We start from the raw sequence: 15783 nt of genomic DNA, 5'->3' as shown, positions 1-15783 counted from the left end.
AATGAAAAGAATTTAGAGGATAACATCCCTCTTATCCAACACAAATTTGTGCTAAGAAGACCAAGAACAAAGACCATGTCTCAGATCCTTCATTCGAATCACCACCAATTAATTCTGCCCCCAGACCCATGACCACCTCCTCAGTAGTCTCCACAGTACAACCTTAAGCTTTGTGCTCATTTCCATTCTGTACCCTACCCACCTACATTTGAACTGGTTTGCTTTCAGCCCTCCTAAGGGTTTGTGCTCACAGCATGGAGAGACCCTGGCAGACTGCCTGACTGGCCCTCAGCCAGTGCTTAGGGCTAATCTGAGCCCAGCCCCTCCAGATACACGGCTCTACAAAACCTGTGGGGACTTAGTAAAGAGTGGACAGAGTACATGAGAGCCCACAGAGAATGCACAGAGATTCAGGGAGATGACCATGTATACCGAATAGGAATGCTGGTCTCTCCAAGGCAAAATTAGTCTGGACTTGCTATGCATTGCGTTGACACCAAGAGTTAAGCGTAAAATGGGGGAGCATGTCTCTGACATGACTGTGTGTCTTAGCCTCACTGTCACCATCCAGAGGGGCCAGGGACCAGTACTTAGAGGCCACTTGCCGTGTGTGTCCTCTATCCCATTCCCCCAGTCTCCATGCGCTTCTCTTTCATTTTCACCTCTGCAGACCCAGGCTTAGACACCCCACAGGTTCTAGTCCCATAAGCCCAAGCAACTTCCCCACACGTATGAAAAGCCCTCTCTTCATGACCTAGTGCCAAAACAAAATGCCAGCCCAGAAACTAAGGCCTGCTCTGCACCAAAGAAGTGAATCTAAATTCATAATCAAGTCATTTCCTGACAGTGGTATGGCTGCAGCACAGAGAGAGGGAAGAGCCAGGCCAGCGGCCCCTCCACTCCCTCAGTGTGCAAGACGCTGGCAGAGCTGTCTCCTCCCATTCCAGGACCCCTGAGCAGGCCGTAGCCCATTGTTCCTCCCGTCTGACACAGGTAAGTCCCTGGGTTCCCTTGTGTATCCAGGTGTATCCCAGCCCTGTCTTTTGACCAACATTCCATGGATCTAGGACAGCCAGGACTGACACCAGATGACCTGGTGTCCTTGCTGAAATGTTGGGTGTGGGTCTTCCAGGCTGAAAGACCTTGTGGTCCCTGGCTTTTGTATTTGAAGGACTCTAGGTGGCACAGGAGAGCTCAGAGCAGTGCCTCCCCATGACCACCAGAGAGCATGGGAAAAGGGGGACCTTGATGGGCCCAAGGAGGAAAAAGCTTTCCCCAGCTCGCTTATTCCTGCTGTGGAGCAATCATTGCAAACAAGAAAATGTGCCAGGAGATACATTAAGTCTGTAAGAAAAGAAGGCTCTAGGCAAATAGCTGTCAGTCAAGGCAAGAAAGCAAAACAATATATTGATTCTGCTCTCTGCTCAATGAAGGGCAGCCTCATGTACAACCCTCCTTCCCATTTCCTCACCACATACATAGCGGCACAACTGTAAAGACAAAAAAAAAAAAAAAGAAAGAAAGAAAAAAGGCTTAAAAAAAAAATTACCAGGAAAACTGATACTAAGATGGGCCTTGGGAGAGAGGGAGGCAAGACCAGATACTATGGCTTACAAAAAGGTGGACTGGAGATGGAGAGAGTCTCCCAGGGGCCTGAGCTTCACTGTGTGTTTGCAGAATCTCCTTGCTGGCAACTGGACAACTGTTTCACAATCCAACTACAGACAGCCTAAGCTATCTGGTTTCCATCTGCAAGACTAGGGACTCGGGGTGCTTGCTGATGCTCTTTTTACCCGGCTAGCATCACATGAGGTCTATCTGCGAAGGCAGGGAATAAAGAAAAACAGAGTTTAGGGGTGGAATTCTCTGACGGTTGGTAGGATCTGTTCAAGTCCTTAGTGAAAATATTGCTGTCGTTTGAAGGAGAAGCCCATCGTTAAGTCATCGGCATTGCAGTTCTTGGTCCCCAGCTGCTCACTGTGTGCAGAAGATTAGGGGTGGGGCACTGCTGGAGGAAATACGTCATGAGGGGCGGGGCTTCATTTAGAACTTCCTTTCTGTGTTTACTGTTTCTGCTTTGAAATACTCGTTCTCAGGTACTGTTCCAGCCACCTGCTGCCTGCTCCCTCTTCTCTAACCCCCTGGAACATTAGGCACCAAATAAACCCTTCCTTCTATAAGTTGCCTCGGTCACGGTGCTTTAATCACAGCAATAGAAAAGAAAATCATCTTCAGTCCCCATGAAAGATGAAGCAGGCTCATCTGCCGCCCTGCATCCTCCACCTGCTGGAAGACACAGGGCAGCTGCTCCCAGTATCACTATCCTGGGCTTTGAAGTGCTGGAAAGGACCACGTGGTTAATACCATCTGATTTCTGCCAGGTCAGATCCTAGGGGTCACCGACTAGAGGTACCCTGCCTCTGGATGCTTCCAGGAAGTGGGGTGCACACTCCTTGACCTGGCAGCCTGTCCCAAGTGTGCTTTCAGCAATGAGACATATGCTTCCAGAGATCCACAGAGTAAGTCTTCCCATGCAGGGCGAGGCAGCCATCGGTCCTCACCAGGCTTGTCCCCAGATATGTCCCATCTGTCTGAGTGTCAGAGGGCACTGTGCCTTCTGTGGAGCCAATGGTTAGTGCAAAGTCTCGGACCTGAGTTTCTGAGCATTGTTTCCTACCCAGCGCTTTAGCTCTGAGGATCATACGTTAGCATTAACCCCTTTTGTGAGCCCAGAGGTGTTTCGGATCAGCCTAGTCTGTATTGTGATAACCTTACTCTGAGAAAAACATTAGCATGAGCACCCTGGTTTAGATTTGACACATTGTAAAATACATGTTATTTTTTTTAATCTAACTATTTACCTTTTTAAGGAAGGTTTAGCTCAGGAGAAAATGGCCCCGCAGGGCATGCCACCAGCTCCCAGGCTGAAGAAGGACCCTCCTGCGGAGTTACTACACAGCGCTATAACACAACACCTGTTTTGTGGTTTCCAGGACACTAAGGCAATGCCATAGGCTATGAACACCATCTCAACAAGGGATGGACGACTAGTCCTGCACGGCAAGTGAGAAAACTGTGGCTCTGAGGAAATGGCTCTGGGCAAAGCCGCATGTTTGTGGTACACTGTAAAGCAGAACTACTCAGTTCTGAGTTTTAGGCAGCAGCTGCTTTTTAGTACTTATCCGCAGCCATCCATGGTGGCGCACGCCTGTAATCCCAGAAGGATTAAAAGGTTCGAAGCCAGCTTCGTCTATAGACATTACCTCAAAGGAGCCTGGGCTACACAGCATGGGGCTATCTCAAAAAGTACAAAGACGGTTGGCAATGTAACTAACCCGGTGACATCCACAGAGGACTTGGCTAGCATGCAGGAAGTGAACTCCCCTGCACTGGAGAAAGTGGACACAGTGGTACATGCCTGTAATCCCAGCACAGGAGAGGTCAAGGTAAGAGAACCAAACGTTTAAGGACATCCTCAGCTACACAGCAAGTTTGAGGCTGCCAGTCTGGGACACATGAGGTGATCTGATCTGAGAAAAAAAAAAAAAAGAAGAAGAAGAAGTTGGAGGAGGAGGAAAAAGGCAGAGGAAGAGGAGGTTGAGGGGAGGAGGAGAAGAGGAAGAAAAAGGAGGAGGAGGAAAAGACGAAGAAGAACTTAGTTTGTGTTTCCATAACACTTTCATATTCACATGACATAGGTCAATGAGTGTCTGATAACAAACAGTAAAGAGCAGGAGGTGACCTGTACATGGGCATGGCCCAAGGAGCAGTCCGAGGACGATGGCAGCCAACCGCCCAGGTGATGCGCTGCCCTTGCGATGGCCCCACCCTCCCCACTCCTCCACTAGCCAGTGCTTCAGCCAAGCTTCTACTCAGCCGCTGTCCCACATTCTCAGACGCTGCCCTCTCTCCCTTATAAGCCTAGCACAAGGCCAGTGTTCCCAGGGGACAAGTCTAAGGGACAGGGAAGTGTCAACCAAGCTACTATATCAAAACGAACAAACCAAAAAAAAGTCAGAGTTTGAGCAGAAAAAAAAAATCTACATAATTTTCAAAATGGAAATTACGAGATGCTTCAATTTGCTTTATAAAATAATTGCAGAGGTTTCAGCTGGCTAGCCCAAGTCATAGTTACTCAGTTACTCAATGCCAATCTAGAATTAGCTCCGAAGACCCCCAAATTTACATTGTTTTCTGTCACATCTTATTTTTGTCTCCAAACACTGACATGTTTATTTTTGGTTTTGGACAGATGAGTGAACTGAGGCACAGAAAGAGCAAGCATAGCCTTCACCTATCTGGTGAGCAAGCGGAATAGCCAGACATCAAATTCAGGCTTATCAACTTCTAACTCTCCACAAGCGTTTCCCACCACACCCTGCATGACCGTCCCCGTCAACTGCTGGAATCTGCTCAAGGGATCTTGCCCAGAAAGTCAGCAAGCAGTACAGACTGCAGGGGGTGTACTGGCCCTTGAGAGTCAACAGCAGTGTGCCCGGACTCAGGAAGGTGGCTGTGCCCTACACAAGGGCACCATGGCAGAGGAGTCCCTCAGAAACTCGGCTAAAGCCCTCCAAGAGCAGGAAAGACAGCAGCATGCTGTCCCTGGCTTCCCTGTGAAGAAGTGGGGGAGTAAGAAAGGCCTGAGGCTCAGGAGTGAACATATGCACAGGGCAGAGCCGGGCAGGCTACAAGAGGCAGGTTTTCAAGTAGCTGGGCATCCCAGCCACACCATTAGCTGTGCTGTGCCCACAATCACACTCACCCAAGGTACAAGAGCACACCACAGACAGTGACACCAGTCCAGCCTAAGATAGTAGCTCCAGAAACTGTTGCCTGCTGGAGCAACTCACAGGCTCATGAGAGAAAGGACACAGCACTTTGACAGCTTCACATGACAGCTGCTCTCGGTAAGGCCCAGCTCTTTGGTGACTCATGTATGAGCTCTGGTCTGCCCAGCGTACCCACTACAGAAGTCTCCCTGGACCTGACAGAGGTAGGTGGGTCATCCCTGAGCCAGTGTTTCCTCTGACAAGTTCTGACACTGCCCTGCAGGCCAGTCTTCTCTGAGGTTCTTCATTGGAAGAATGCTTCCTTCCTTCTCTACTGCATGGCCCCAACTCTTGGCTACTGTCAGAACGCTAGCGTTGCAGAAGGCACTGTCCTGTATGCCCTCTGATCTCTGGGATGCGGTTGTGGAGGAAGCAGGAATGGCATCTCCATCACAGGGCGAGTGTGTCTTATGATGCCTGATTCAATCCCACAGACCCTGTTAAGTCTCTGTCAAGGTACGTTCTTAGAAGGAGTAAGAGAACTGCAGGCGCTATGGCCTGGGAAGCATGATGGGAAAGCCTGAGAGGACTCAAAGTTCAGCCTCAAGCTGGCCCCAGGGGCAGACAGTCCAGTCCTCACAGGAGCCTACCCCTTGCAAGAATCTACCTCACTTCCAAGTCTCACCAATGCCAATCTTCCCAGTACCCCTCCTCCTTGTCCAAACAGGTCTCCCTGAAGCTTCTCAATCAGTGCAAGATCAAAAGGACAACATGCAACCTAAAAGAATTATCTCATTGAAATCTCTCCAACCTGTACTCATTTACAAAGGTGAGAGCTAGCTTCTGGTTAGCAGAGATTTCACATCCCTCACCAAGAACCTCACCAAGAATCTGACTGGAGCCGCTTTCAGGACCCCTGGAGAAAGGGAAAGACTTGGGCCTTTGCAGTCAGCAAAACTGGCTCTCTAGCTACTCTGCCTGGCTGCTCTTCCCACATCCTCCAGAGAAGCAAGACAAACACCAAATGTCTTTAGAGGATGAGTCTGAACTCAGCAGAAATGGAAAGCTCTTCAGAGGAGACTCTCGAGCACAGTGCAAGCCCAGCAACCAGCAAATGAGCTCACCCTGCACAGGGCTGGATGCTCCTGTGGATGGTTAGAGTTGCAGAAGAAAGTCCACATCCCCTGTGCCTGCATTTAAGCCGACACCTGCCATCTGAAGAACTTGCGGGCAAAATGGCAGCCTGCTAGCCTACACCTGGCACCTGGAAGAGCCTCTTTGCACCTCTGTACCTTGGAGGGGGGTTGGGGGGAACAGGGCTGTCTCCAGGCAAAACTGCTTCCTTGGAGGGAAGCTCAGTGGGTCACTTGGAGGTGAGAGGTCACCTGCAGAGTCTCAGTCTTGTCCTGCTACACCTCAGGACCTTGCCCAGAGCTGACAAAAACCTGTTTGATGTCCCCCCTTTCCCTCCTACGTCCAAGCCTCACCTGGGTGTGTCTCTGTCTAGGTCATGGCTACAAGCACATTGGTGACTACATGTGGCTTGCATTCCAGCTGCCACTTCTCAAAAGAATGCCAGGTATTTTGGGGAACTGCACCACCCTTTGAGCTAGAGGCAAATCACCAGAGCAAAGTCCTTCTTTCTCTCTATCAATCCTTGAGTCCCCAAGCTTCCATTAAGCTTAGCTCTAATTGAGGAAGCTAGACTCAAAAGAGAGAGAAAGAAAGAAAGAAACATGGCTGCTTGGAAGTTTGAGGAGTTGAAGCACATTTTCTCCAGGCCCACTCTCATTCTGAGGCCCCAGAATATACAATGGAGAAGACTGTATGAATTAATTCCAAAAGTGTACACAAAGACACCCCAGAGATAGTCCCAAGTTCTGGTGGGAAGACTAGGGATAGCAAGCAAAATCCCCCTAATCCTGCCTGAGTGAGAAAGAATGCAGCTTAGGAAAACCGACTCCTCATTTTTCACCAGGACCAAAAGTACTTTTTGGCACCTCTTCCTAGCTCCACAACATCCTTTCAGAATTTGTAAATAATTTCCCTTAATTCCTGCACTGAAGAAAACGAGCCTTTATTCACCTAAATGTAAACATCTCCCACCCGAGAATCAGACCTAAGGACTGTCGGAACAGCCTTGTCTCATGAGCTCTGTAGCCTTGCTATAGGCCCCTGAGGGACGGAGGCTGTACTGTCTCACCTGTGAGCATACACTCTGTGCACCTGAGCCTAGACCTCACCCCCAAAGTTCTCATCAAACAGGCACAGATCCCAAACTGGTCCTTGGCTCCAACAGCTCAGACTGCCATACAACCAGCAGCTTCCATCTCAGGCCTCCTCAATAAGCTATTGCTGCCATTTGGGTACCACATATCTCTTACAGATCAGGTATGAAAGTGAGGTCCTCGCTAGTGATGCTACTTTGGAGGTCGTGTGAACTTTGGGAGGTAGGGCCTAGCTAGAGAAATAGGTCAGTGAGTGTAGGTCCTTAGAGGCCTAGAGCCTTCCTCTCCTAATCTTTGGTCACATCTGCCAAGAAGTATCATCGTCTGTCCCACATTTCCATTACTGTGATGCTGTGCCCAAGCGCATAGATCCAGGGACTGAAGTCCCTGAGACCACCAAAACAAACCTTTCCTTTTCCTCCCTCTCATTGCCTCCAACAGGAGCTCAGTCACGACAAGCAAAACGCACCACTGCGGTAAACAGGGCGCCATCTTCCTTGAAGAGAACTCCTAGGCTTTTCTTCATTGTTTTCTCCATCACCACAATCACTCATTCATTCACTCTGTCATTTCAACGTGCCTCAGGCACCTACTTCTGTACTTCTATAGCTCCAAAAAGACCCCCTTAAAACCAGCAGGAAGCAAAAGCAGAAACCCCAGTGTCAGCACTGATTTCCTCTCCCCTCCATCCCCCCACTAGAATTCAAACTCCGCAGAATGCAGAGTGTTTTCAACACTTATCCCCATGCCCAGGCCCCAGGCCCCCAAGCATTCATTACAACCAGCCCCCTCCTCCCCCAGTTTAACTCAACAAATGTCTATTTTTCAAAGAAACCTAAGCCGCCTGCTTCTGGTTCACTTCCCTCAAAGGAAGCCATCCTGAGGCCTGCCCCTCCCAGGACCAGGAAGTCCCAAGTGCCAGCACCAAGTGGCACTCAGACGGGGAAAGCCCATGTGGCTGAGGCGGCGTCTACAGACAGCAAGACAACCAGCCTGCCAGCTCTTCTTAGGCAGTCCGCAGTGACAGCACTAGTGACAGGCAGGGCCTCTTACACCGCAAAGCCATAGTTCAAATATTTATCGTATGTGTCTGGCTTTCACACAGAGTGTGCAACCTGCCAGTTACCACTGTTTACCTTGGTAGAAATTCACGGGAAATCTCAGTCTGAACAGGCCCGGAGTTTATTTTACTGCCAGAGAAACAACTTTCTTTGATAAATCATCCGTGTGACAGTGTTCCTGAAAGACTAAACAAAGATCTCAAGCATAATCTACGGCCTTTGAGAAGCCTTGCAAAGCTAATGCGTGTTTAATTGGCTGCTCTAAGCAGGTTGGGGCAGGGCAAGGGTCTGACATTTCTTTGGCCATTTGTTCTCCTTTAAAAAAAAAAAAAAATACAGATTGAAGCTTTTGGCTCGTTTCTGCAAAACTGGATGAAACCTACCAATATTTCAAGGCCCCTTTTCTTCTGAATATAGCCTATTTGTGGGCCTGAGTATCACAAGGAAACGGTTTGAAAAGGAACTCCGGCCTGGAATACTGCTTGAGAAAAAAAGGGGGAGGGAGAGGGAGGTGCGCCAACACAAAGGGGTCTCTCAAATCTCCCTGAAACAGACCCCAATAAATTATGAGTGGAATATATTACGGATAAGATTTCTCAAAAGCACACTCACACAAAGGAGAACTTCGGTAGGCGTGTCCTGGAACTGGTATAGATTGGGTTATAATTGTCTGGCGGCTTCCAGCTGCATGACTGGAGAGTGTCATCTAATGCGGGTCCCCCATCTCCTCCACTTCCAGAATACCTAGGCTCTGAGGCTTTGGGGGAGGGGAAGCTTCTTGTCTGCATTTGGTTTCTTTAACTGCAGCACCTTGAAGCAACACAAGCCTTCAAGTTTTCCAAACTACATCATAAAAGCCTTCTGCTAACCAAAGAATTACCTAGATATTCCATTCTGCTTCTTAATCTTTTCCTTTTTTGGGGGGTGGGGTGGAGAGAAGGGGTTCTCTTTTTAGCCAATGAAATGATTTTATGGGTGACAAGAATTCTCCTTCCTAGACCGAGTTCCATCCTAAAATGGTTCTTTGCATTAAGTGAACATTACTGTGGGTTAAATAACTTCCATAGTCCAGAAAATGGAATTAATTAATCTACTTGATTAGTTCAGTTCCCTGAACAACATAATGTTGGAATTACCATTTGAGGAGTAGGCCCAGGGAGGCTGAGTGGCTTTCTTGTGGTGGCCCAGCTTAAAGGGTTTGGATTTAATCCAGGTCTATCTGGTTCAGGCAGCTTGGCCTCTCCACCAAGAAGAAACCCAACAATGGTAGAGCGCGGTCTACGTGGAGGGCACAGGGAATTTAACTCCCAAAGTCAGAGAGCAAGGGAGCTCCTCCACCATCTTGGCAGGACAGGAGAGTGCTGGGCACACAAGGACAAGAAGGTGAGACCAGAAGTTATTACCTAGCCTGCTGCCCAGCAAGCACTAGCAAAGGAAAGCTGTTAGGATCTAGTCCAGGTCAGGCAGCCTTGGGCTAACTCCTTTCTCTTGTTTTTCAGTCTATAAAGGGCATGGACTGGCTGATCTTTGAGGTTCCACCCAACTCAGCACACCTTTATCATGACAAACTGGTACTGATGAGTCACCCAGAACTCAAAGAAATAAGCAGCTTGGGCTGTTACTAGCCCCACGTCCCAGGATATCCCCTACCTGTCCTCCTCTACCACCCACCAGAAAGGCTTCAGAAGGGTGGCGACTGAGGGCTAATCCTCCTTGGTTACCTCATCCATGATATAACAGTCATATACCAAAAAGGTAGAGGACATCAGGCTTCAAAAGGTAGGCCAAATGCACAAATATAGCCTGATCCATTCCCAGGAGGTTCCTTGAGGCCCCATTATCAAGACAGAATGGAGAATGGTATTTGCCAGGGGCTGAGGGGGAAGGGAGAGATTATTGTTTAATAGACAGCAAGTTTCAGTATAGATAACTCCAGAAACAGACCTGGTGATGTTCCCTCCACAAAGTGAATGTTCTTAGCACCACTGACTGAACTGTTAGAAGTGGAAGGAACTGTTAGGTACATGAAGTACAGCTGAGGTACAATTAAGGTAGAGTTAGGTACATTATCACAACAAAAGGAGGAAGTTTAGGCAAGGGGTTGGACTCTTCAGACCAGGGAATCTCAGCATTCAGCATTAAAGGTACTTCTAAGGCGTCTAGATAACAGGCATGGCAGGTGCTGGTCTCACGGAATAACCCCGTCAGAATGATCCTTAACTACAGCACAGGCATCAGCCAGTCCTAAACCATTTGTGCACATACCTAAATCTATAACCCAAAGAAATGCAACCATGCATTCCAGCATGAAGAGGACAAAAGATTGAAGTCAGAATTGAATTTGTTTTAAAAATAAAAAACAAAAACAAACAAACAAACAAAACAGCAGGAGTGAGACAGTTTCTAAAAACCACTTCTTACTTCCTTGGGAAAAAGTTATGAAAGTCTTACTCAAGACTTATCTGTTAAAAACAAACAAAACAAAAAATTCCTGAGTCCAGTCATCTAATCTACTACTCACCAAATCTGCACCCAGATAACAGGTACCATCTCGCTAGGGGAAACTGAGGCAGGGAGCACTTAAGAAGCTTGCTCAGCAGCAACAGCAAAGAGATAGTCAAAGGATGCAACAGGGCCCCGTCCTGGGCTTCACTGTTTTGAAGGTGCGGACATGCTGCTCTGTGACATTTGCCTTACTAACCATCTTCCTGCCAGCCAAGAATCAGTAATAGGAGAAGAATCAGTGACGTTGGCCCCTTAAGGCTTTTTCTCCCGGTTCCTCAATGTTCGGCCTCAGCCTCGCTGTTCTCCTGCATAGGCCCTGGTAATTATATTAGCTACAGGACCCTGCAAAGCTTTCCAGGCTTTGGGTTCTGCATGGGCCACCACAGATCCCCAGTCGATGCACAGGTTGCCTGGCTAAGATGAGACGCAGGCTGTGAGTCATCTTACGCCTTCCGAACCTGGATCAAAAGGCCAAACTCACAACACCTGCACTTGGAAACACTTGACAACTGTTCCCAGGGCAGAGGGCATGGATGAGACTCATGTTCTAGGTGCTCTCAGCTGTTCGCCGTCTCCTAGCACCCGTCCACGCTTATCTATTTGGTCTTACTCTGAAAGAACTGGACCAGGTCACTCCAAAGCAAGCGTGTTGTTTCCCTCGGTTTAATAACAAATTGCACATATCCACTTGGAAGAGATGGTCTTCTTCACCGTGTGACTACTGTGTACGAGACGTTGTCCAGGGACTAGCTTGAGTATAAATGGGCCTTATTTTGTTCTAAGACTAGGATTTTCTTCACATTTTAGCAATAAAGTTATGCTTTCTTTGTCAGTGGTACAGGAAGATAGAGCATCTATTAATCACACGAAAGGTAAATATGGTCCCAGACACAGAGCCTGCTCTCAAGCAGCTACCGGGCTGTAATTACCATGCTGGCAGCCGGTTCCCCCCATTTCCAAGAGGAAACCCAAAGTTTAGTTTGGAAAGTCTGAGCTGACTTTTTTTGCAAGAGAGCAAACTGCCTTCCAGTGGAGCTCCGTCCCTCCAACAGCAGCTCAGCCAGCTGCCCTGCAGTACGAAGCTTGGTCCTCCAACAGCCGCTCAGCCAGCATACCTTGAGAGATGTGTGAGGCAGAGTGAGAACAGATTCATGGAGGAGCAGGGACCATGGGAAACTTCGAGGAAACATCCCCAGTGCTGACTCCAAGCCCACTCCCCTTCCTATTTGACTAATTTTACTTATTGCCAGGTACAGTTTTTCTCTTTGAGGAAACATACAAACAAACAAAGAGAAGATATTCTCTCAGTGGGCAAAGAAATTGCTTCCCATGACAAGAAAACATGGGGCTGAATGAGAACTGGCAGGCCCCAAGCGTAAAGATTCCGGAGCAAGGGAAGATTCACACTTGGAAAAGGGCTGTGAATCATCTCCCCGATGCTGCAGTGAGCACTCACAGGAAGTGGAAAAGAAGCTAGACAAAGTGGCTGGAAGTGGGATAAGAACCCCAGGCAACTATGAATCAGATTAGCAGCTTCCTGACATAAACTACCCTAGAGAGGCACACACTGCTGAGGGCACGAGCCGTTAACACCGGGGCTGTCAATGCGTAAGTCTGCAAACGCTACACCGCCACACCGGCCTCTTTAAGAACTGAGCGCACACCCAGTCATCATGGAGTGGGAAAGGCTGGGACGGCCCAGAGCAGAGCTGTGAGTCCTGAGGCACAGCAGGCAGGGCGACCACCATTTTGAGTCTTTGCATCAGCTAACCTTGTGTTCCCCACAGTTGATCCAGGCTCATCTGGTTGCATTCCTGAACATCAGCACACAGACTTTCTACTGTTTTTTGTTGTTGTTGTTGTTGTTGTTGTTTTGCCTGCTGAAGAAAGAAAAAACAATAACAACAACAACAAAACTGTGCTCTGCTCTGAGAGGGGCTGGAAACGAATCATTCAGGAGAAAGGTAGCAGGCTCAGTGTGTCCGGCTCCACTCGGGCTGTGGAAGTGCTAGGACGCTCAGACAGAAAAGCAAAGGGAGAGGAGAGCCAGCGAGCATGTGTGCTCACACCCCTCACACAATGCTTTCCAGCAACTGATGTCTTCCCACTGGGGACACCAGGGACGCTTTAATACAAAGCTTGATCCCTGGAGTTGGGAGTCAAACACTCTTTGCTGTGTGTTAGCTTGCATTGTCAAATGCCTTTGTCTCCTAACCGAATCCTATCAGTGTGGCTGACTGCTTCTCTTCCTTGAAATGAACCGAGCTAGGCAACAAGTCTCTAAACAAGGCTGCATTCTGCGGGGCACTAAGAAGGGCAGGGCTGAGCTCAGTCCCCACAGAGAGCGGGGGTGGGGGGAGGAATCCTATTTATCATGTTTATCATTTTCTGAAAACCTTCCAGACAAAAAGCCAAGAAACACTGGGCATGCCCAGTCCTCAACGTGCTCACATGGGCACCTGCATGCCATAGTCCTAGGACTGGTCTTCGTCTTACAGCAGAGGAAGAAGCCCCTCAATGAGTCAAAATACTGGAGGAAGAAAGGCAGCTCCTCACGAATAATTGTGAGGATGTGGTGAAATGAACCGTAAGGTCTTAGAGAACCTCATGAACCCAAGAAGAAAATACTCTTGTTACAGGAAGGCAATCTTAAACAGGCCATATCCTCCCCCATCGACCCTCCCCACATCCACCAACACCCCCCCCCCCCAAGCCTTACTGGTTATGTGTAATATGCACTCCTTTAAGCAGCAATGGCCTGGGGGCTTGCTGCCTTGGAAGGTACCTTCTGTAGTGGGGGAATGCCCCACATATCCCCTGGACTTCCATCTTCAGTAGAAAGCCAACCTTACCCTATCAAGTTCTTTCAAAGGCTAGCTTGAACCCTTTAGCTGCTACAAAACCCTCAGGGAACAGAATTTGGGGAAGGAAGTGAGAGAAAGGGAAGAGAATTAATGATGACTTGGGGCTGCAAAGCTCCACACAGAGATTCTCGACCACATTTATTCTCTCCACAAGGCTGCACTGATTCTGGCCTTTAAATTCCCATTACCTCCACTCTAAATGAAACCTACCACTCTCAAAAAAAGATCAGTGGCTAGTGTCTGGTCAGGATTTGAAAATCTAAAAGTTAAATTTTAATTTCTTTCAGGTAGGTAGATTTGGACCAGTGTCTGGCATACTACTCATTATACTCAATAAATGTTGAGTGAAAGGACATATGCAGAAAAAGACTCAGACAGACACACACGCCCTGGATTGGAAGCTTTCTTAATGGGAGGTCATTCCTTGCCAACCACCTCCATACCGCCAATTCTAGGGGTTCCCATCCCTCTCCCCTGAACCTGATAAAATTCCATAAACTGTGGCATGCAGCAAAGCGGTACCTTCTGGGTTCTATCTGGGATGGTTCCCCAAATTCACACCCTGTCAGGGCAACGGGCAAAAGTGAAGACTGTGATTTCCCATCTCTAAGAACGGTGACATGGGAAACAACAGCCTCTTCTTCAGCCCTCCTGGGGAGCCTTTGGGATCTGAGCTCATTCTTTCAGCCCTCACCATGTAACAAAAGGCTTCCTGTCAGGGTCCCTGTGAGATTCTCTTTACTCTCTTGTTTCCTTTCCTTCCAGGTTTATCTTTGGGAAGGACCTGGGGTATGTTTGTGGACAAAAAGCTTGCTGCCAGAGCAATAGGGAGCTACATACCCAGGCACTGTATGAATGAGGCCCACCAGGCTGAGCCCAGCTTGGGGCATCTCCCCAGGCAGGAAAAGAGAGTGAAATCAAGATGGGAGGGGAAGAGTAAACAGACTCTTTTTGTATAGCTACACCAGCCAAGACTGTTTATTAAAAAAAAAAAAAAGTCTTTAAAGTGTCTTTAAAGACAATCGGCAAGAAAGGATGTGACTCTCACAAGCAGCAAAATGTAGCAGAGACCAGGTGTTCCCCCCCCCCCCCACACACACACAGGTACTATTGTTCTCTCGGTAACAAATGAGACAAATACAAACACCTGATGACAAAATTAAACCACCAGAAGTTCTCTGGCCTACTGGTGCATACACACACACACACACAGTTAAATAATTAATAATAATAATAATAATCAAGTGAACATCTATTTTTGTTAAGGTCGCTGTGGCAAAGGGTTAGAACAGTTTGGCTTCACCCGAAAACACCTTGAGAATATGTGTGCGCCACAGTGCACGGACTCCTCGGCCTTGTTCGTGTTCCCACACACGTGTGTTGCTCGCTGGGGCACAGCCCTTTATGGGTATCAGACTCACCCTGTACTTTCTCGCATCAGGTTAATGAAAACACAGAGGAGGTGGCTCTGAAAGGGACGTGAGGGCTCACGTTACCTACCTTGATGCTTTCTCTTTTAAGAAGTTGCAAGAACCCCACCCTGGAACCGTGAGCATCAGCCCGAGCCTGTCCTGCAGCAAAACGGTCCTGGCCCTGGCTGCTGCTCTCCATCCAGCAATGGAGACCGAGGAGAGGGAGGGGGCAGGCTCCAAAAGGACAGTTATGTTCTCAGAGGTTCAGAAGTCATTGGGTTTTCCTGTTGGCCAGAGGGGCCATCCGAGAAGGGTCCTGGATTTGCTCCCTAGCCTAGGCTAGCCCCGTTCTGGCAGCTGCAGGTGCTGAATCAGAATTCCTGTTCAATCCAGAGTAACTTAGAAGTAGGGACAGAAACAAAACCTCTATGGTGATGTCAGTGTTCTTGGCCTGCGAGACTCTCACTAAGGCCCCAGGTGGATACCCTAGGCACAGAAATCTCCCAGTCCTGGGAGAGCACCCCACCCACCCTGGGCCATTTCAGTCCAGGGTAGGCTAGTGCTGACACCTAGGGGTGGATATAAAAATCAAACCATAAAGAAAGAGCCAACTCAGGGCAGCTACTGCAGCAGGTGAAGAGAATTTCACGTGACATCCATCACCTCAGCCCTTGGCTTCACTTCTGTCCCCAAATCAGCTTCCCTTTGCCATTAAAGAAGGTTCCCCAGAATCTGAAACATACAGAAATAAACTATCTAACTTTAAGAAACAATGGTCCAGTCGGGCATGTGGCACATGCCTGTGATCCCAGCACTCAGGGAGGCAGAGGCAGGCGGAGTTCAAGGTCAGCCTGGTCTACTTGATACACAGAGAAACCCTGTCACAAAAAAACAAAAAGAAGAAGGAGGAGGAAGAGAAGGAGGAGAAGAAGGAAAGGAAA

At 48.4% G+C, this 15783-nt stretch overlaps 1 protein-coding gene across 1 annotated transcript in view; it reads right to left on the bottom strand.

Annotated features, from left to right (window-relative positions):
• Positions 1 to 15783, bottom strand: part of Sfrp1 (secreted frizzled related protein 1) — a 36684-nt gene that overhangs the window by 14863 nt on the left and 6038 nt on the right. The window lies entirely within an intron of this gene.

This window comes from Meriones unguiculatus, chromosome 4 (assembly GCF_030254825.1).
Source record: "Meriones unguiculatus strain TT.TT164.6M chromosome 4, Bangor_MerUng_6.1, whole genome shotgun sequence".
In the NCBI taxonomy this organism is placed as follows: domain Eukaryota; kingdom Metazoa; phylum Chordata; class Mammalia; order Rodentia; family Muridae; genus Meriones; species Meriones unguiculatus.
The sequence above is the reverse complement of the archived record's forward strand: the minus strand, read 5'-3'. Positions and strand labels throughout refer to the sequence as shown.